Source organism: Mobula hypostoma, chromosome 8 (assembly GCF_963921235.1).
Source record: "Mobula hypostoma chromosome 8, sMobHyp1.1, whole genome shotgun sequence".
Classification (NCBI taxonomy): domain Eukaryota; kingdom Metazoa; phylum Chordata; class Chondrichthyes; order Myliobatiformes; family Myliobatidae; genus Mobula; species Mobula hypostoma.
In genome coordinates this window covers 111,871,005-111,893,930 of record NC_086104.1, presented here as the reverse complement: position 1 = coordinate 111,893,930, position 22,926 = coordinate 111,871,005, and the positions used below count along the sequence as shown (strand labels likewise).

Here is a 22,926-nt window from a genome sequence, read left to right as displayed (position 1 = left end):
TACATCACTCCCCCATAAAAAAGACCATTACATCATGCTCACAAGATAGTCACAAGATACCCATGAGGTATGTAACAATTGATACGCCAGGGAGATCAATGTGGAATGTATTGCTATGCCTGGGAAATAAACGTCGACTGTATTGATAAACTAGGGAGATCAGTGTAGAATGTATTAGCATGCTCTGGGAGATCAGTGTGGAATGCATTGATATGTTATTAATATCAGTGTCGACTGTATTAATATGCTAGGGAGATCTATGTGGAATGTATTGATATGCCTGGGATATCAGTGTTGACTGTATTAATATACCAGGGAAATCAATGTAGCATATATTGATATGCTAGGCAGATCAGTGTGGACTATAGTGATATGCCAGGGAAATCAGTGTCGACTATATTCATCACAAGTGAGATCAGTGTCAAATGTATTGACAGAAACATAGAAACATAGAAAATAGATGCAGGAGTAGGCCATTTGGCCCTTCGAGCCTGCACCACCATTCAGTATGATCATGGCTGATCATCCAACTCAGAACCCTGTACCAGCCTTCCCTCCATACCCCCTGATCCCTTTAATCACAAGGGCCATATCTAACTCCCTCTTAAATATAGCCAATGAACTGGCCTCAACTGTTTCCTGTGGCAGAGAATTCCACAGATTCACCACTCTCTGTGTGAAGAAGTTTTTCCTAATCTCGGTCCTAAAAGGCTTCCCCTCTATCCTCAAACTATGGCCCCTTGTTCCGGACTTCCCCAACATCGGGAACAATCTTCCTGCATCTAGCCTGTCCAATCCTTTTAGGATTTTATACGTTTCAATCAGATCCCCCCTCAATCTTCTAAATTCCAACAAGTATAAACCTAGTTGATCCAGTCTTTCCTCATATGAAAGTCCGGCCATCTCAGGAATCAATCTGGTGAACCTTCTTTGTACTCCCTCTATGGCAAGGATGTCTTTCGTCAGATTAGGGGACCAAAACTGCACACAATACTCCAGGTGTGGTCTCACCAAGGCCTTGTACAACTGCAGTAGTACCTCCCTGCTCCTGTACTCGAATCCTCTTGCTATAAATGCCAGCATACCATTCGCCTTTTTCACTGCCTGCTGTACCTGCATGCCCACTTTCAATGACTGGTGTATAATGACACCCAGGTCTCGTTGCACTTCCCCTTTTCCTAATCGGCCACCATTCAGATAATAATCTGTTTTCCTGTTTTTGCCACCAAAGTGGATAACCTCACATTTATCCACATTAAATTGCATCTGCCATGAATTTGCCCACCCACCTAACCTCTCCAAGTCACCCTGCATCCTCTGAGCATCCTCCTCACAGCTAACACTGCCGCCCAGCTTCGTGTCATCCGCAAACTTGGAGATGCTGCATTTAATTCCCTCATCTAAGTCATTAATATATATTGTAAACAACTGGGGTCCCAGCACTGAGCCTTGCGGTACCCCACTGCTCACTGCCTGCCATTCTGAAAAGGTCCCGTTTATTCCCACTCTTTGCTTCCTGTCTGCCAACCAATTCTCTATCCACATCGATACCTTACCCCTAATACCATGTGCTTTAAGTTTGCACACTAATCTCCTGTGTGGGACCTTGTCAAAAGCCTTTTGAAAATCCAAATATACCACATCCACTGGTTCTCCCCTATCCACCCTCCTAGTTACATCCTCAAAAAATTCTATGAGATTCGTCAGACATGATTTTCCTTTCACAAATCCATGCTGACTTTGTCCAATGATTTCGCCGCTTTCCAAATGTGCTGTTATCACATCTTTGATAACTGACTCTAGCATTTTCCCCACCACCGATGTTAGGCTAACCGGTCTATAATTCCCTGGTTTCTCTCTCCCTCCTTTTTAAAAAGTGGGGTTACATTAGCCACCCTCCAATCCTCAGGAGCTAGTCCAGAATCTAAAGTGTTTTGAAAAATTATCACTAATGCATCCACTATTTCTTGGCTACTTCCTTAAGCACTCTGGGATGCAGACCATCTGGCCCTGGGGATTTATCTGCCTTTAATCCCTTCAATTTACCTAACACCACTTCCCTACTAACATGTATTTCCCTCAGTTCCTCCATCTCACTGGACCCTCTGTCCCCTACTATTTCCGGAAGATTATTTATGTTCTCCTTAGTGAAGACAGAACCAAAGTAGTTATTCAATTGGTCTGCCATGTCCTTGCTCCCCATAATCAATTCACCTGTTTCTGTCTGTAGGGGACCTACATTTGTCTTAACCAATCTTTTTCTTTTCACATATCTATAAAAGCTTTTACAGTCAGTTTTTATGTTCCCTGCCAGTTTTCTCTCATAATCTTTTTTCCCTTTCCTAATTAAGCCCTTTGTCCTCCTCTGCTGAACTCTGAATTTCTCCCAGTCCTCAGGTGAGCCACTTTTTCTGGCTAATTTGTATGCTTCTTCTTTGGAATTGATACTATCCCTAATTTCCCTTGTCAGCCACGGGTGCACTACCTTCCCTGATTTATTCTTTTGCCAAACTGGGATGAACAATTGTTGTAGTTCATCCATGCGATCTTTAAATGCTTCCCATTGCATATCCACCGTCAACCCTTTAAGTGTCATTTGCCAGTCTATCTTAGCTAATTCACATCTCATACCTCAAAGTTACCCTTCTTTAAGTTCAGAACCTTTTTTTTCTGAATTAACTATGTCACTCTCCATCTTAATGAAGAATTCCACCACATTATGGTCACTGTTACCCAAGGGGCCTCTCACGACAAGATTGCTAATTAACCCTTCCTCATTGCTCAATACCCAGTCTAGAATAGCCTGCTCTCTGGTTGGTTCCTCGACACGTTGGTTCAAAAAACATCCCGCATGCATTCCAAGAAATCGTCTTCCTCAGCACCCAATTTGGTTCACTCAATCTATATGTAGATTGAAGTCACCCATTATCACTGCTGTTTCTTTATTGCACGCATTTCTAATTTCCTGTTCAATACCATCCCCAACCTCACGACTACTGTTAGGTGGCCTGTACACAACTCCCGCCAGCGTTTTCTGCCCCTTTGTGTTATGCGGCTCTACCCATATCGATTCCACATCCTCCCGGTTAATGTCCTTCCTTTCAATTGCGTTAATCTCCCCTCTAACCAGCAATGCTACCCCACCTCCTTTTCTTTCATGTCTATCCCTCCTGAATATTGAATATCCCTGAATGTTGAGCTCCCATCCTTGGTCACCCTGGAGCCATGTCTCTGTGATCCCAACTATATCATATTCATTAATAGCAATCTGCACTTTTAATTCATCCACCTTGTTATGAATGCTCCTTGCATTGACACACAAAGCCTTCAGGCTCGCTTTTACAACACTCTTAGCCCTTATACAATTATGTTGAAAAGTGGCCCTTTTTGATTTTTGCCCTGGATTTGCCGGCCTGCCACTTTTACTTTTCACCTTACTACTTTTTGCTTCTACCCTCATTTTACACCCCTCTGTCTCTCTGCACTTGTTCCCACCCCACTGTTGTGACAATGGAAGAAATTGGGAAGATCAGGAAGAAATGGCAATGGACAAAGCAGTGTGAGGTAGCTTTCCAAAAGACAAAGGAAATGGAGACATCAGGCACTGCACTCACACATTATGTTCCACATCATCCAGTGAAGCTTGCGTGTGATGCCTCATCTTATGGTATAGGTGCAGGTCTGTCACATGTGGAAATTAAGCCCCATAGCCTTTGCATCATATTCCCTTCCCGCTGCAGAAAAAAAAATATGCACAGATTGACAAAGAGCCCTTGAGTCTGGTTTGGGGTGTAAAAAGTTTCTGTTTTATTTGTAATTTATTTTTTTATTGAAGTTCATCATCAAACATTTCCATAAGATGTGTTTCAGATATTGTACATATATATCAAATAATCGTATTTGCCACAAATCTCCACATAATATTTATCTGAGGTATACACCTACAGGAAAGAGAGGAAAGAAAGAACAAGCAGAAGAAGAAAACTATGTACAAGTAGGGAGTGATTTGTTTTTTACAACATATTGATTTGTGAGAATAAAATCAGGTCTAGGAGTTGTTATGTAGTTAAACCATTTTTCCCAGTATGAATCAAATTGTTCCAGCTTATGATTAACAGATGCTGTTATCTTCTCCATTTTGTAAATGTCCATTGTAATTTCCATCCATACATTTAAAGTTGGGCACTCCTGTGATAACCATTTCCTGGTAAGAGTCTTTTTACCAGCCACCAGCAGTATATTCATTAAATATTTATCTCTTTTCAACCATTATTGAGGTACATACCCAAAATATATAGTCTTACTTTCTAAGAGTATTTCACATTTAAAAATATCTTGTAGGGCATTGTGTATCCCACTCCAATAGTCTTTGATAATGGGGCATTCCCAGAAAATATGATAATGGTTTGCATTTTGATTTCCACAATTTCTCCAGCAAACAGGGAGGTTACTATCATAATTGGATTTCTGAGAGGGTGTACTAAAATATCTTATCAAGTTTTTCCATCCGCACTCCCTCCATTTCTGTGAACTGGTACATTTCCATTGATACCTCCATGTTATTGTCCATTCTTCCTCAGATATAATTATCCCTCCTTCCTTCTCCCATTTTGTTTTAATGTATGAAGTTTAATATAGGCAACGAAGGTGTGATTCCAAGGCTGAGGTGTCTAGTAGATGACCCTGGGTTGAGCTAGAGGAAAAATCTAGCGGTGGGGTATAGCCCCTCCTCCCTGTGAGTTGGGGGCCCCCATTACTGTACACATAAAAGTAAGTGAACAAGTCTATATCCATTACACAGAAAAGATTTCCCTGTGTATTCCTCCAATATATATATTCTCATTTAGCTGGAGAAAGAGGAATGAATGAATGAATAAAAAAAATGAGTAATATAAAATCCACATTATAATAAGTATTTCTTGAAATAGGTATAGCACCGTCTATTTTTGCTTCCGTTTACCTTATCAACATTTTTAAAGTTAACCAAACCTTATGGCTCTTCTGGAGGGGGTGAGGGCCGTTTTCGGAAAACTCACGGTCTCTTCCTGATATTCTCTCGCCCACCTTGGCTCCCGTCCCCTGCTTTCTCAGTTCTCTTACTATTTCCCAAGCAGCTCGGGATAACTGCTCAGCCAGGCTTTCCCTCTGTTTGATCACGCTGACGGGCAGCCCTCTGTTCTTCATGTCTGTAGTCACCTCTTCCACTGTCTGATACAGTTGTATACCATCTTCATAAAACACCTGCAGTTCAGCAGGGTACTGAGTTCGGGATCTAATCTTTCCTTGCTTTAATACTTGCTTTACTGCAGAGTACTCTTTATGTTTCTGCAGGACCGCCAGGGGGGTAATCTTGATCGAAATATATTAATTTCCCATCCAAAAACACCCTCTTCTTACTCCAGGCCCTTTGTAGAATCTCTGCCTTGGTATTGTATCAAGGAATCTAATTACTACTGAGCATGGCTTAACTTCTCTGTCTCCAGTAGGCCTCAGGACGAGCGCACGATGCACCCTCTCAGTTTCAAGCTCCATAGTGGAGAGAATCTCCAGCGCGTCCCGCAGCAACTTTCCTACAAACTCCATCATAGACAAACCCTCCGCTCCTTCGGGAACATTGTATATCCTGATACTTTTCCGTCGCGATCTTCCCTCCTGGTCCATCAGTTTACTTTCTTGTTGATTTAATATTTTTATCGTCTTACTTAGTATCCGTTCCACGTTTTGCACGCGATCTTCCGCCTTCTCAATTCGAGTCTCTGCCACCGCTATTTTTTGACTGACGTTGGCGAGCTCTGACTTGATATCATTGAGTTGCTGTTTTATATCTTTTTGAAATCCTCGTATCTCTTCCAGAATTTTTATCATATTTGCCATTTCGCCTGAACGAGGCTCATCGTCAGCCTCGCTAGCATGTGTTTGGGTAAGAGAACCGCGCATTGCACCTCACTTGTCCATAGGCTCCGCAGTGATGCTTTTTTTTATCTCCATTCTTTTTCCCCATTCTTGCCCCCATTATCAATTCAGATATTTTCAAAAGATCTGAAAATATCTTTTTTTCGAAAGATGGATTAACGGGGCAATATATGCATTTTTCCGGAGGAGCTATTGATTTAAACTGCCAATCTGGACGATGACGTCACCGGAACCGGAATGTGCTGCAGATGTCCCACAAGTATTGAGTACAGGAGATGGGATGTTGTGTTTGAGTTGTATAAGACATTGGCGAGGCCCAGCTTGGATTATTGTGTACAGTGTTGGTCACCTAACTACAGGAAAGATTAGATTAGATTATTAGATTATGAGGACACGCAGTCCTCTTTTATTGTCATTTAGAAATGCATGCATTAAGAAATGATACAATGTTCCTCCGATGTGATATCACAGAAACACAAGACAGACCAAGACTGAAAAACTGACAAAAACCACATAATTATAACATATAGTTACAACAGTGCAAGCAATACCGTAACTTGATGAAGAACAGGCCATGGGCATGGTAAAATAGTTCAAAGTCTCTTGAAAGTCCCATGATCTCACACAGACGGGAGAAGGAAGAAAACTCTCCCTGCCATCAGTTTCCAGTGCCGCAAACTTGCCAATGCAGCATCCTGGAAGCACCCGACCACAGTCGTCCGACTGAGTCGTCTGAAAACTTCGAGCCTCCGACCAGCCCTCCGACACCGAGCACCATCTCTGCCGAGCGCTGAAACCCCAGCCACAGCCGCCAGCAACAGACAAAGCCGAAGATTTGGGGCCTACCCTCCGGAGATTCTAGGTCGCACAGTTGCAGCGGCAGTGAATTGGGCATTTCAGAAATTTCTCCTGATGTTCCTCTGTGCTTCTCACGTCTGTCTCCATCAAATCAGAATTGTGCACGGTCCCAATAGACGTAAATAAGGTTGAAAGAGTACAGAGAAAATTTACAAGGATGTTGCTGGGACTGGAGGACCTGAGTTATAAGGAAAGATTGAATAGATTAGGGCTTTGTTCCTTGGAACATAGAAGATTGAGAGGAGATTTGATAGCGGTATGCAAAATTATGAGGATTTAGGAGGAGTGGATTGGGACAATTTGTTTTATGGGAAGGATGTAATAGAGAAATCGAGGTCATTTAAAGGTGAAATTTTGAGGGTACAGGATCTTTATGTTCCTGTTAGGTTGAAAGGAAAGGTTAAAAGTTTGAGAGAGCCATGGTTTTCAAGGGATATTGGAAACTTGGTTCGGAAAAAGAGAGGGATCTACAATAAATATAGGCAGCTTGGAGTTAATGAGGTGCTGAAGGAATATAAAAAATGTAAAAAGAATCTTAAGAAAGAAATTAGAAAAGCTAAAAGAAGATACAAGGCAGCTTTGGCAAATAAGGTGAAAATAAATCCAAAGGGTTTATACAGTTATATTAATAGCAAAAGGATATTGAGGGATAAAATTGGTCCCTTAGAGAATCAGAGTGGACGGCTATGTGCGGAGCCAAAAGAGATGGGAGAGATTTTGAACAATTTCTTTTCTTCGGTATTCACTAAGGAGAAGGATATTGAATTGTGTAAGGTAAAGGAAACAAGAAAGGTAGTTATGGAAAGTATGACAATTAAAGAAGAGGAAGTACTGATGCTTTTAAGGAATATAAAAGTGGATAAGTCTCCGGGTCCAGACAAGATATTCCCTCGGACCTTGAGGGAAGTTAGTGTGGAAATAGCAGGGGCTGTGACAAAAATATTTCAAATGTCATTAGAAACGGGGATGGTGCCGGAGGATTGGCGTATTGCTTATGTGCTTCCATTGTTTAAGAAGGGTTCTAAGAGTAAACCTAGCAATTATTGGCCTGTGAGTTTGACATCAGTGGTGGGTAAATTGATAGGAAGTATTCTGAGAGATGGTATATATGATTATCTGGATAGACAGTGTCTGATTAGGAACAGTCAACATGGATTTGTGAGTGGAAGGTCATGTTTGACAAATCTTTTTGAATTTTTTGATGAGGTTACGAGGAAATTTGACGAGGGTAAGGCGGTGGATGTTGTCTATATGAACTTCAGGGTTAGGGTTAGGTTCCACACAGAAGGTTAGTTGGGAAGGTTCAATCGTTAAGCATTAATATTGAAGTAGTATAATGGATTCAGCAGTGGCTGGATGGGAGACGCCAGAGAGTAGTGGTGGATAACTGTTTGTCAGATTGGAGATCAGTGTGTAGCGGTGTGCCTCAGGGATCTGCACTGGGTCCAATGCTATTTGTCATATATATTAATGATCTGGATGATGGAGTGGTAAATTGGATTAGTAAGTATGCAGATGATACTAAGATAGGTGGCGTTGTGGATAATGAAGCAGGTTTTCAAAGCATGCAGAGATTTAGGCCAGTTAGAAGAGTGGGCAGAAAGATGGCAGATGGAGTTTAATGCTGAAAAATGTGAGGTGCTACATTTTGGTAGGACTAATCAAAGTAGGACATACATGGTAAATGGTAGGGCATTGAAGAATACTGTAGAACAGAGGGATCTAGGAATAATGGTGCATGGTTCGCTGAAGGTGGAATCTCATGTAGATAGGGTGGTGAAGAAAGCTTTTGGTATGCTGGCCCTTATTAATCAGAGCATTGAGTATGGGAGTTGGGATGTAACGTTGAAATTGTATAAGGCATTGGTGAGGCCAAATTTGGAGTACTGTTTATAGTTCTGGTCAGCGAATTATAGGAAAGATGTCAATAAAATTGAGAGAGTACAGAGGAGGTTTACTAAAATGTTGCCTGGGTTTCATCTCCTAAGTTACAGAGAAATGTTGAACAAGTTAGGTCTTTATTCTTTGGAGCGTAGAAGGTTGAGGCTGACTTGATAGAGGTGTTTAAAATTATGAGGGGGATAGATAGAGTTGACATGGATAGGCTTTTTCCATTGAGAGTGGGGGAGATTCAAACAAGAGGACATGAGTTGAGAGTTAAAGGGCAAAAGTTTAGGGGTAACATGAGGGGGAACTTCTTTACTCAGAGAGTGGTAGCTGTGTGGAACGAGCTTCCAGCAGAAGTGGTTGAGGCAGGTTCGATGTTATCGTTTAAAGTTAAATTGGATAGATATATGGACAGGAAAGGAATGGAGGGTTATGGGCTGAGTGCAAGTCGGTGGGACTAGGTGAGAGTAAGTGTTCGGCACGGACTAGAAGGGCCGAGATGGCCTGTTTCCGTGCTGTAATTGTTATATGGTATAGATAGGGGAAATGCAAGCAGGGTTTTTCACTGAGGTTGAGTGGGACTACAAACAGAGGTCATGGGTGAAGGGTAAAACTTTAAGGGTCATGAGAGTGTGAAATGCGCTGCCAGCACAAGTGGTACATGCAAGCTCGATTTCAACTTTTCAGAGAAGTTTGGATAGGTACATGAATGGTAAGTGTAAGGAGGGCTGTGGTCCTGCTGCAGGTCAATGGGAGTAGGCAGTTTTAAATGGTTCAGTTTGGACTAGATGGGCCAAGGGGCCTGTTTGTGTGCTGTACTTTTCTATAACTCTATGACTTTATATGGGATGATGATGGATAGTAATAGATTGTGGTCAGAATCAGAATCAGGTTTAATATCACTCGATATATGTCATGGAATGTGTTGTTTTGCAATACATGACAACCTCCTCTCCTCGGTCTAAATACACCTCTATGCAACTGGGTGTTGGACTTCCAGATAGGATGCACAACTGCCCTTCCCACTCTATGCTCCTCAATACAGGTGCCCCAACCCCACCAAAGCTGTGTGCTGAGCCTATTGCAGTACACTCCGTCCACACTTGACTGCATGGACAAACACCCGAGTAGTCGCATTGTCAAGTCCGACAATGACATAGCAGCTGTGAGGCTCGCCACTAGCAACGATGAAACAAACTACAGAGAGGAGGTGGAGGAGCTCGAGGGCTGGTGCCAGAAAAATAACTTCTTCCTCAAAGTCAACAAATCACAGGAGTTGATTGTCAACTTCATAACTTGCACCACTCTTATGTCTACATGGTGTCCATGTCCTTCCATTTTCCTCACATTCATGTGCCTCACTAACAATCTTAGAAATCTCTACTGTATCTGCCTCAACCACCACCCTAGGCAGCACATTCCAGCCACTACCATCTCTCTGTGTAAAACTTGTCCCTCACATCTTTAAAATTACTCCCTCTCATCATAAGTGTATGCCCTATGGTATTCGACATTTCAACCCTTGGGAAAAGTTATTGTCTGTCTACTCTGTCTATGCCTCTCATAATCTTATAAACCTCCATCATACCTTCCATCAGCCTCCACCGCTCCAGAGAAAACACTGCATGTGTATCCAATCTCTTGATAGCACAAGCCCTCTAATTCAGATTACATTCTCGTAAACCTCTCCCACGGCGTCTCCAAAGCCTTGACATCCTTCCTATAATGCGGTGACCAGAACTGTATGCAAAACTCAACATGCAGCCTAACTAGAGTTTTATAAAGCTGCAACAAAACTTCCTGACATTTGAATTCACTGCCTCGACTAACAAAGGCGAGCATTCCAAAAGCCATCATATCAACCTGTGTAGCCACTTTCAAGAAGCTATGAACTTGGACCCCAAGAACCCTCTGCTCATCAACACTGTGAAAGTTTTGCCTTGAACAGCATACCATCTCTTTACATTTGACCTACCAAGATGCAACAGTTTACATTTCACTGGGTTAAACTCCAACTGCCTTTTCTCTGCCCAAATCTGTAAATGATTGACAACTTGCTGTATTCTTTGCCAGTCTGCTACACTATCCACAACACAACCATCTTTGTTTCACCTGCAAACTTACTGACCAATCAATTAACATTTTAATCCAGATCATTTATATACATCACAAACAGTAGAGGTCCCAGTACAGGTCCCTGTACACACTACTAATCACAGACCTCCAGCTAGAATAAGTCCCTTAGATCTCTACCCTCTGTCTCTATTGGCAAGCCAGTTCTGAATCCAAGAGGCTAATTCGCAATTGATCCCATACAGTTAATCTTCTGGATGAGCCTCCCATGAGGGACTTTTTCAAACACTTTACTAAAATCCATGTGAGCAATATCCATAAATCTACCTTCATCAATTACCCTCACAATCACATCGTCAACAAACTCAATCTACTTAGTCAAACATGACTTGTCCCGCACAAAGTCATGCTGGTTCTCCAGAATTAGTTTTCCAAATGCTCACGGAACTTACCCAGAAGAATTCTCTCCAAGAACTTCCCAACCACTGACATGAGACTAACAGGCCTATACTTTCCACGCTGTTCAAGGCAAAAAATCCCTAATTCCCTTCTTGAACACTGGAACAGAAGTAGTTACTCGCTACTGCTCTGAGAATTTGCCTGTGGCAAGTCAGGATACAAAGATATTGGTCAAAGAACAAGCAATCTCTTCTCTTGCATCTCTCAATAACCTAGGAGACATCCCATCAGGCCCTGGGGACTTATCCATATTAATGCTATTTAAGGGACTCAACACTACCTTCTACTTTACCAAGGAATGCCCTAGCATATCAATACATTCCACACGGATCTCCCTGGCATATCTATACATTCCAAACTAATCTCCCTAGCATATCAATACACTCCACACTGATCTCCCCATAATATAAATACATTTAACACTGATCTCCAAAGCATATCAATACTTTCGACACTGATGTCCCTAGCATATCAATAGAGTCGACACTGATCTCCCTAGATCAAGAGATTCCACATTGATTCCCCCAGCAGACAATACATTCCACACAGATCTCCCTAGCATATCAATACAATCCACACTGATCACCCCAGAATATCAATACTTTCGACACTGATCTCCCTGGCATATCAATACATTCCACAAAGATCTCCTGAGCATATCAATACGTTCCACACTGATCTCCATCGCATATCAATACATTCCACACTGATCTCCCTAGCATACCAATGCATTCAAAACTCATATCCCTGGAATATCAGTACATTCCACACTGATCTCCCTGGCATATCTATACATTCCATATGATCTCCCGAGCATATCAATGCATTCCACACTGATGTCCATAGCATGTGAATGCGTTCGACACTGATATCCCCAGCATATCAATACAGTTGACACTGACCTGCGTAGCATATCAGAACTTTCCACACTGATCTCCCTAGCATATCATAGAAACATAGAAAATAGGTGCAGGAGTAGGCCATTCGGCCCTTCGAGCCTGCACCGCCATTTATTATGATCATGGCTGATCATCCAACTCAGAACCCAGCCTTCCCTCCATACCCCCTGACCCCTGTAGCCACAAGGGCCATATCTAACTTCCTTTTAAACATAGCTAATGAACTGGCCTCAACAGTTTGCTGTGGCAGAGAATTCCACAGATTCACCACTCTCTGTGTGAAGAAGTTTTTCCTAACCTCGGTCCTAAAAGGCTTCCCCTCTATCCTCAAACTGTGACCCCTCGTTCTAGACCTCCCCAACATCGGGAACAATCTTCCCGCATCTAGCCTGTCCAATCCCTTTAGGATCTTATACGTTTCAATCAGATCCCCCCTCAATCTTCTAAATTCCAACGAGTACAAGCCCAGTTCATCCAGTCTTTCTTCATATGAAAGACCTGCCATCCCAGGAATCAATCTGGTGAACCTTCTTTGTACTCCCTCTATGGCAAAGATGTCTTTCCTCAGATTAGGGGACCAAAACTGCACACAATACTCCAGGTGTGGTCTCACCAAGGCCTTGTACAACTGCAGTAGTACCTCCCTGCTCCTGTACTCGAATCCTCTCGCTATAAATGCCAGCATACCGTTCGCCTTTTTCACCGCCTGCTGTACCTGCATGCCCACTTTCAATGACTGGTGTATAATGACACCCAGGTCTTGTTGCACCTCCCCTTTTCCTAATCGGCCACCATTCAGATAATAATCTGTTTTCCTATTTTTGCCACCAAAGTGGATAACTTCACATTTATCCACATTAAATTGCATCTGCCATGAGTTTGCCCACTCACCCAACCTATCCAAGTCACCCTGCATCCTCTTAGCATCCTCCTCACTGCTAACACTGCCACCCAGCTTTGTGTCATCCGCAAACTTGGAGATGCTGCATGGCATATCAATACATTTGACACATATCTCCCTAGCATATCAATAAATTCAACACTGATCTCCTATAGCATATTAATACATTCCACAGTGATCTCCCGACCATATCAATACATTCCACACTGATCTTCCTGGCATATCCATACATTCCACACTGATCTCCCTGGCATATTAATACATTCCACACTGATCTCGCTTGCATATCAATATATTCAACACTGATCTCCCTGCAATATCAATACATACCACACAGATTTCCCGAGTGTATCAATACATCCCACACTGATCTCCCTAGCATATCAATACATTCCAAACTGATCTCCCCATAATATAAATATATTCGACACTGATCTCCAAACCTTATCAATAATACATTCCACACATATCTCCCAAGCACATCAACACATTCAAAACTGATCTCCCTAGATATCAATAGATGCCACACTGATTTCCCCAGCATGTCAATACATTCCACATCGATCTTCCTGGCATATCAATACATTCCAGACTGATCACCCGAGCATATAAATACATTCTACACTGATATCCCTGGAACATCAATGTATTCCACAGCGATCTCCCTCATAGACCAATACAGTCGACACTGATCTCCCTCGCATATCAATACATTCCACACTGATCCCCCAGCATATCAATACAATCCAAACTGATCGCCCTAGCATACCAATGCATTCTAAACTGATCTCCCAGAATATGAATAGATTCCACACTGATATCTCTGGCATATCAATACATTCCACACTGATCTCCCTAGCGTATCAGTACATTCGACACTGATCTCCCTTGCATATCGATAGATTCCACATTGATCTTCCGAGCATATCAATACATTCGACACTGATCTCCCTAGCATATCAAAACATTGCACACTGATCTCCCTTGCATATCGGTAGATTCCACAGTGATCTTCCTGGCATATTGATACATTCCACACTGATCACCCTAGCTTTTCGATACATTCCACACTAATCACCCTAGCTTTTCGATACATTCCACACTGATCTCCCTAGCATGTGAATGCATTCGAAACTGATCTCCCCAGCATATCAATACATTTGACACTGATCTCTGTAGCATACCAAAACTTTCCACACTAATCTCCCTAGCATATCAAGACATTCGACACAGATATTGCTATCATATCAAGACAGTCCACACTGAAATTCCTGGCATATCAATACATTAGGCACATATCTCCCTAGCGTATCAATACATTCCGCACTGATCTCCATAGCATGTCAATATATTCCACGGTAATCTCCCTAGCATATCGATACATTCCACAGATCACCCTAGCTTATCGATACATTCCACACTGATTTACCTGTCATATCAATACATTCCACACTGATCTCCCTAGCATATCAAAACATTCTACACTGATCTCCCAGTCATATCAATACATTTCTCACTGATCTCCCTAGCATGTCAAGACATTCGACACAGATATCCCTGTCATATCAAGACAGTCCACACTGACACCCCTGGCATATCAATACATTTGGCACTGATCTCCCTAGCATATTGATAGAGTCCACATTGATCTCCCTAGCAAATCAATACATTCAACACTGATCTCCATAGCATATCAATATACTCCACAGTAATCTCCCTAGCATATCGATACATTCCACCCTGATCACCCTAGCTTTTCGATACATTCCACACTGATCACCCTGGCTTTTTTATACATTCCACACTGATCCCCCTAGCATGTGAATGCATTCGAAACTGATCTCCCCAGCATATCAATACAGTTGACACTGATCTCCGTAGCATATCAAAACTTTCCACACTGATCTCCCTAGCATATCAAGACATTTGACACAGATATCCCTATCATATCAAGACAGTCCACACTGAAATTCCTGGCATATCAATACATTCGACACCTATCTCCCTAGCATATCAATACATTCACCACTGATCTCCCATAGCATATTGCTACATTCCACACTGACCTGCCTAGCATATCAATACATTCTACACTGATCTCCTTGGCATATCAATATATTCCACACTGATCTCCCGAGCACTTCAATGCATTCCACACTGACCTCCCTAGCATATCAATACATTCGACACTGATCTCCCGACCAAATCAATACATTTCACATTGATCTCCTGAACATATCAATGTATTCCACACTCATCTCCCTTGCATATCAGTACATTCCACACTGATCCCCCGAGCATCTCAATATGTTTGATACTGATCTCCCTAGCGTATCAATGCATTCGACACTGATCTCCCTAGCATATCAGTACATTCAATTCTGATCTCCCGAGCATATCAATACATTCCACACTGATCTCCCTGGCAAATCAATACATTCGACACTAATCTCCCGAGCAGATCAATACATTTGACTCTAATGTCCCTAGGAGGGGAGGAGAAGATGGTTATGTGACGCAGTGCGCGTGGCCACTCCGAATTGATATCGTATCTGTGAACTAGGATGCCGTGCACAATCCTGATTTGATGGAGACAGCTGTGAGAAGCATGGAGGAACATCTGGAGCAACTTCTGAAATGCCTGCTTCACTGCTGCTGCTACTGTGCGATCGAGAATCTCCAGAGGGGAAGGTCCCAAATCCTCGGCTTTGCCTATTGCTTATTGCTGGGGCCGGGGTCGAAGTGCTCAGCAGAGATGGTGCTCGGTGTAGGAGAGCTGGTCGGAGGCTCGAAGTTTTCGGATGGACTTGGAGTCAGACTGTGGTCGGGTACTTTCAGGAGGCTGCCTTGGCAAGTTTGCAGCACTGGAAGCTCATGACAGGAAGAGTTTTCTTCCTTCAACCATCTGCGTGAGATGATGGGACTTTCAAGAGACTTTGAGACTTTTTAACGTGCCCATGGTCTGTTCTTCTATCAAATTACGATATTGCTTGCACTGTTGTAACTGTATGTTATAATTATATGGTTTTTGTCAGTTTTTTTAGTCTTGGTTTGTCTTGTGTTTCTGTGATATCATTTTGGAGGAACAAATTGTATAATTTCTTAATGCATGCATTACTAAATGACAATAAAAGAGGACTGCATGTCCTCATAATTTAATCTAATCTAATATCAATACATTGGACACTGATCTCCATTACATATCAATACATTCCACGCTGATTTCCCTAGCATATCAATGAATACCACACTGAACTCCCTGGCATAGCAATACATTCGACACCCATTTCCCTGGCATATCAAAATATTCGACACTGATCTTCCTAGCATATTAGTACATTCGACACATATTTCTAAAGCGTTTCAAAACATTCCACACTGATCTCCCGAGCATATCAATACATTCCACACTGATCTCCCTTGCATATCAATACATTCCACACTGATCTCCCTAGCATGTCAATGCATATAATGTATAACATATAGCCATATAACAATTACAGTGTGGAAACAGGCCATCTTGGCCCTTCTAGTCCGTGCCGAACACTTACCTAGTCCCACTGACCTGCACTCAGCCCATAACCCTCTATTCCTTTCCTATCCATATATCTATCCAATTTAACTTTAAATGACAACATCGAACCTGCCTCAACCACTCTGCTGGAAACTCGTTCCACACAGCTACAACTCACTGAGTAAGGAAGTTCCCCCTCATGTTACCCTTAAACCTTTGCCCTTTAACTCTCAACTCATGTCCTCTTGTTTGAATCTCCCCCACCCTGAATGCAAAAAGCCTATCCATGTCAACTCTATCTATCCCCTTCATAATTTTAAATACCTCTATCAAGTTCGCCCTCAACCTTCTACGCTCCAAAGAATAAAGACCTAACTCGTTCAACCTTTCTCTGTAACTTAGGAGATGAAACCCCAGGCAACATTCTAGTAAATCTCCTCTGTACTCTCTCAATTTTATTGACATCTTTCCTATAATTCAGTGACCAGAACTGTACACAGTACTCCAAATTTGGCCTTACCAATGCCTTATACAATTTCAACGTTACATCCCAACTCCTATAATCAATTCTCTGATTTATAAAAGCCAGCATACCAGAAGCTTTCTTCACCACCCTATCCACATGAGATTCCACCTTCAGGGAACTATGCACCATTATTCATAGATCCCTCTGTTCTACTGCATTCTTCAATGCCCTACCATTTACCATGTATGTCCCATTTTGATTAGTCCTACCAAAATATAGCACCTCACATTTATCAGCATTAAACTCCATCTGCCATCTTTCAGCCCACTCTTCTAAATGGTCTAAATCTCTCTGCAATCTTTGAAAACCTACTTCATTTTCGACAACTCCACCTATCTTAGTATTATATGCATACTTACTAATCCAATTTACCACACCATCATCCAGATCATTAATATATTTGAGAAACAACGTTGGACCCAGTACAAATCCCTGAGGCACACTGCTACACACCGTCCTCCAATTTGACAAACAGTTATCCACCACCACTCTCTAGCATTGCCCATCCAGCCACTGCTGAATCCATTTTACTACTTTGATATTAATGCCTAATGATTGAACCTTCATAACTAACCTTCTGTATGGAACCTTGTCAAAGGCCTTACTGAAGTCCATATAGACAACATCCACTGCTTTACCCTTTTCAACTTTCCTAATAACCTCTTCAAAAATTTCAAAAAGGTATGTCAAACATGACCTTCCATGCACAAATCCATATTGACTGTTCCTAATTAGACCCTGTCTATCCAGATAATCATATATATCATCTCTCAGAATACTCTCCATCAATTTACCCACCACTGACGTCAAACTCACAGGCCGATAATTGCTTGGTTTACTCTTAGAACCCTTTTTAAACAATGGAACAACATGAACAATATGCCAATCCTCCAGCACCATCCCCGTTTCCAATGACATTTGAAATATTTCTGTCCGAGCCCCTGGTATTTCCACACTAATTTCCCTCAAGGTCCAAGGGAATATCCTGTCTGGACCGGGAGACTTATCCACTTTTATATTCCTTAAAAGCGCCAGTACTTCCTGTTCTTTAATCATCATACTTTCCATAACTACCCTTCTTGTTTCCTTTACCTTTCACAATTCAATATCCTTCTCTTTAGTGAATACCGAAGAAAAGAAATTGTTCAAAATCTCCCCCATCTCTTTTGGCTCCGCACATAGCTGTCCACTCTGATTCTGTAAGGGACTCACTATCCTTTTGCTATTAATATAACTGTATAAACGCTTTGGATTTATTTTCTCCTTACTTGCCAAAGCAGCCTCATATCTTCTTTTAGCTTTTCTAATTTCTTTCTTAAGATTCTTTTTACATTCTTTATATTCCTCAAGCACCTCGTTTACTCCAAGCTGCCTATGTTTATTGTAGATCCCTCTCTTTTTCTGAACCAAGTTTCCAATATCCCTTGAAAACCATGGCTTTCTCAAACTTTTAACCTTTCCTTTCAACCTAACAGGAACATAAAGATCCCGGACCTCAAAATTTCACCTTTAAATGACTCCATTTCTCTATTACATCCCTCCCATAAAACAAATTGTCCCAATCCACTTCTTCTAAATCCTTTCGCATCTTCTCAGAGTTAGCCTTTCTCCAATCAAAAATCTCAACCCTGGGTCCAGTCCTATCCTTCTCCATAATTATATTGAAACTAATGGTATTGTGATCACCGGACCCGAAGTGCTCCTCAACATATACCTCCGTCACCTGCCCTATCTCATTCCCTGACGGGAGATCCAACACTGCCCCTTCTCTAATTGGTAGCTCTATGTATTGCTGCAAAAAACTATCTTGCACACATTTTACAAATTCCAAACCATCCAGCCCTTTTACAGAAATTTCCCATTTCTCAATTCCACCCAAATAGCCTCCCTCGGTGAGTCCTCTAATCTATCCTGCTAGGGCACCACTGTTATATTTTCTCTGACAAGCAATGCACCACCTCTCCCTCTTGCCCCACCAATTCTATCACACCTGAAGCAACGAAATCCAGGAATATTTAGTTGCCAATCACACCTCTCCTGCAACCATGTTTCACTATTAACTACAACATCATATTTCCAGGTATCAATCCATGCTCTAAGCTCATTCACCTTTCTTACAATGCTCCTCGCATTAAAATAGATGCATTTAAGGAACTCTCCACCTCTTACTCTCTGTTTATCCTTAATGGAGCAAACAACTTCTGTTATCTTTTTCTTCCTTCTCCCCTACATCTTTAGTCTGAGTGCTCCCATTCTCTGTCCCCTGCCTAACCTCCCTCACACACTGACTACTAGCTTTCTCTATTTGTGAACTAACCTCCTCTCTCCTAGTCTCTTCAATTTGATTCCCACCCCCCAACCATTCTAGTTTAAAGTCTCCCCAGTAGCCTTCGCAAATCTACCTGCCAGGATTTTGGTCCCCCTGGGATTCAAGTGCAACCCGTCCTTTTTGTACAGGTCACACCTGCGCCAAAAGAGGTCCCAATGATCCAAAAACTTGAGTCCCTGCCCTCTGCTCCAATCCCTCAGCCACGCATTTATCCTCCACCTCATTCCATTCCTACTCTTACTGTCACGTGGCACAGGCAGTAATCCCGAGATTACTACCTTTGTGATCCTTCTTCTCAACTCCCTTCCTAACTCCCTTTATGCTCCTTTCAGGACCTCTTCCCTTTTTCAACCTATGTCATTGGTACCTATATGTACCACGACCTCTGGCTCATCTCCCTCCCACTTCAGGATCTCTAGGACGCAATCAGAAACATCCCGGACCCTGGCACCAGGGAGGCAAACTACCATCCAGGTCTCCTGACTGCGTCCACAGAATTGCCTATCTGACCCCCTAACTATCGAGTCCCCTATTACTACTGCCCTCCTCTTCCTTTCCGTACCCTTCTGAGCTATAGGGCCAGACTCTGTGCCAGAGGCATGGCCACTGTTGCTTCTCCCAAGTAAGCTGTCCCTCCCAACAGTACTGAAACAGGAGTACTTATTGTCAAGGGGCATAGCCACCGGGATATTCTCTAGTACCTGACCCTTCCCCTTCCCCCTCCTAACTGTGACCCACTTGTCTGTCTCCCGTGGCCCCGGTGTGACCACCTGCCTGTAACTCATCTCTATCAACTCCTCACTCTCCCTGACCAGACGAACGTCATTGAGCTGCAGTTCCAGTTCCCTAACGCAGTCTCTTAGGAGCTGCAGCTCGGCGCACCTGGCGCTGATCCACACTGATCTCCATAGCATATCAGTACATTCCACACTGATCTCCCTGTGTCACATACCCTGGGACAGGTTAAAGAACCAGCAGAAATGGAAAAGACTTTGGAGCCCAGTATTGCTATTAACTAATATTATTTATTAGTAACTATGTAATACAGTAATATAAAATCAGATATATAAAACAGGTTAGCAATGAATGTATATGTGTATGTATGTATGTATATATATATGTGTGTGTGTGTGTGTGTGTGTGTGTGTGTGTGGAAATATATGAAAATCAAGCTTCTTCAAGTCTAGGGGTAAATAGATACAGCCTTACGATGATGAGTAAGGTTCAGTTTAGTTCGTGGTATTGAGTTGAATCGTGATGGAGAGAGAGAGAGGGAGAGATTTGAGCCTTCAGGTGAGCTGACGCCGTCGATCTTCCCGTTGTCCTCCGAAATTCTTTAGAAGTCACCGACTGTGACCACAACAATGGGGACCGTTCTTCTGTTGTGGAATTATCAACCCAAGCGAGGGTTGGACACACTAGTAACTCCCCACCGGTCACACCCTCTTCACACTGCGAGAGCCACTGATCGATCCACTTGATCGATCCTCCAAAACCCACTTTTTCTGTGGGCACAACAAAGCTCATTCAGTGTCCAAAACCATGTGTCTGTCCGTTTATCGTCTGACTTTCTATTTATCTCACCGTGCTGAATACCAATTGTCACTCAAACAGCTCCTCCCTTCTCTGTAAGAAGTTCCAGGCAGCTAGCATCCTTGTAGAAATGTAAACATGCTGCAGAAAGCCCATAACATCATCCAAATCTGTCTTTGTCTCTCTCTCTCTCTCTTAAAAAAAAGATGTTGGTGTTAAATAACTCTGTCTCTCTCTTTTCAAAAGCGCAGTTCATATGGGTAATTCAGGACCCCGTCACACCTGGCATATCAATACATTCGACACAAATCACCTGAGCACATCAGTTCATTCCACACTGATCTCTATGGCATATCAATACATTCGACACTGATCTCTCTAGCAAATCAGTGCATTCCACTTGATTTCCCGAGCATATCAATACATGACACATAAATCTCCCTAGCATAACAGTACATTCCTTTTTCAATAGTTTTATTAATTTTCTATATAGGAGAATACAGAGTTGAAGAAAATAGAAGTATATCAAATACATTATACTGAATTGCACATACAAACTTCTTACTCTATATTCATACAAAATGATTAATTCGTAATATTGAAATATAGTAAATTTATTTTCTGGAAAAAAAAACATGTAACCCACGACCAAGACCAAAGGTGATTAGTAAATAAGAAATAAGAAAAGAAAGCACATTTTTAACCATCATCTGTGTTTTAATGCCAAATTAAAGGTTTTGAAAATAGTTCATAAAAGGTCCCCACAATGATTATAATTCAGAAATTGAACACCAAATCTTCTCTAAATTTAAAAATGACATCACATCACGCAGCCATTGAATGTGACTGGGTGGGACCGCATCTTTCCATTTAAGCAAGAGTACCCTCCTAACCATCAGAGAAATAAAAGCCAAATTGTGCAAATCAGATTTCTCCAAAATAATATCCTTTCCTCCAACAATACCAAATAAATCAGTCAAAGGATTAGGGTTAAAATTTACTTTAAAAAGTACCAAAAAGGTTTGAAATACTTCTTTCCAATATTTTTCCAAATTTGGGCATGTCCAAAACATATGGATGAGTGAAGCTTCTCCATTGTTACATTTATCACAATACAGAGATATATCCAAATAAAAATGAGACAACTTATCCTTGGTCATGCAGGCCCTATGAACCACTTTAAATTGTAGGAGAGAGTGGTGAACACATAACGATGAAGTATTAACCAATTTAAAAATTTCATTCCAAGTTTCCTCAGAAATTGAAGTCTGTAAGTGTTGTTCCCAAAGATTTTTAATTTTATCTAAAGGAACTCTTCTCATTCCCAGCAACATATTATAAATATTAGATATAGATCCATTATAAAAAGGTTTCAAATTAAAAATTACTTCTGGTAGATTCTTCAGAACTTTTAGGAAATGTACATATTTGAGACTGTAAAATATCTCTTACTTATAGGTATCGAAAAAAGTGAGTTTTGGGTAAGCTATATTTAGAAATAAAGAGCAATAGAACATCACCATAAAGCGATACTTTGTGGATAGTGCCTCTCCTTAAAATACCAGTGATATCATTAGATTCTCGAAAGGCTATGGCTAAGGGTTCTAAAGCCAGATCAAAAAGCAAAGGACTCAACGGACAGCCTTGTCTGGTGCCACGTTGAAGCTTAAATAGTTTGGAGTTCTGAGAATTAGTAATAACCCTTGCAGAAGGAGCTCAATAAAGTAATTTAATCTATTGAATGAAATCAGGTCCAAAATTGAATTTTTCTAAAATTTTAAATAAATAATTCCATTCAGCTTTGTCAAAAGCCTTCTCAGCATCTAGGGATACCACACATTCCAATATCTCCTTAGATAACATCTAATAAATGACGAATATTAAAATGAGAATATCGATTTTTGATAAATCCAGTCTGATTATCAGAAATAACAGATGGTTAAATATTTTCAGTCCTATGGGCCAGAACTTTAGATAGAATCTTAGTATCAACATTAAGTAAAGAAATTGGTCTATAGGAAGAGCATTCAATTG

At 41.6% G+C, this 22,926-nt stretch overlaps 1 long non-coding RNA gene across 5 annotated transcripts in view; it reads left to right on the top strand.

Moving 5' to 3' along the window:
- The window catches only part of LOC134350848 (uncharacterized), a 265,808-nt gene that overhangs the window by 44,720 nt on the left and 198,162 nt on the right, over positions 1-22,926 (top strand). Inside the window, exon 4 of one of the 5 annotated variants that reach the window (XR_010018998.1) lies at positions 15,554-16,329. The exons of 3 other annotated variants lie outside the window; for them this stretch is intronic. This is a non-coding gene — a long non-coding RNA (uncharacterized LOC134350848). Of the gene's footprint in view, positions 1-15,480; positions 16,330-22,926 lie in introns of those variants that run through there. One more of the 5 variants, XR_010018999.1, reaches the window with a different exon arrangement.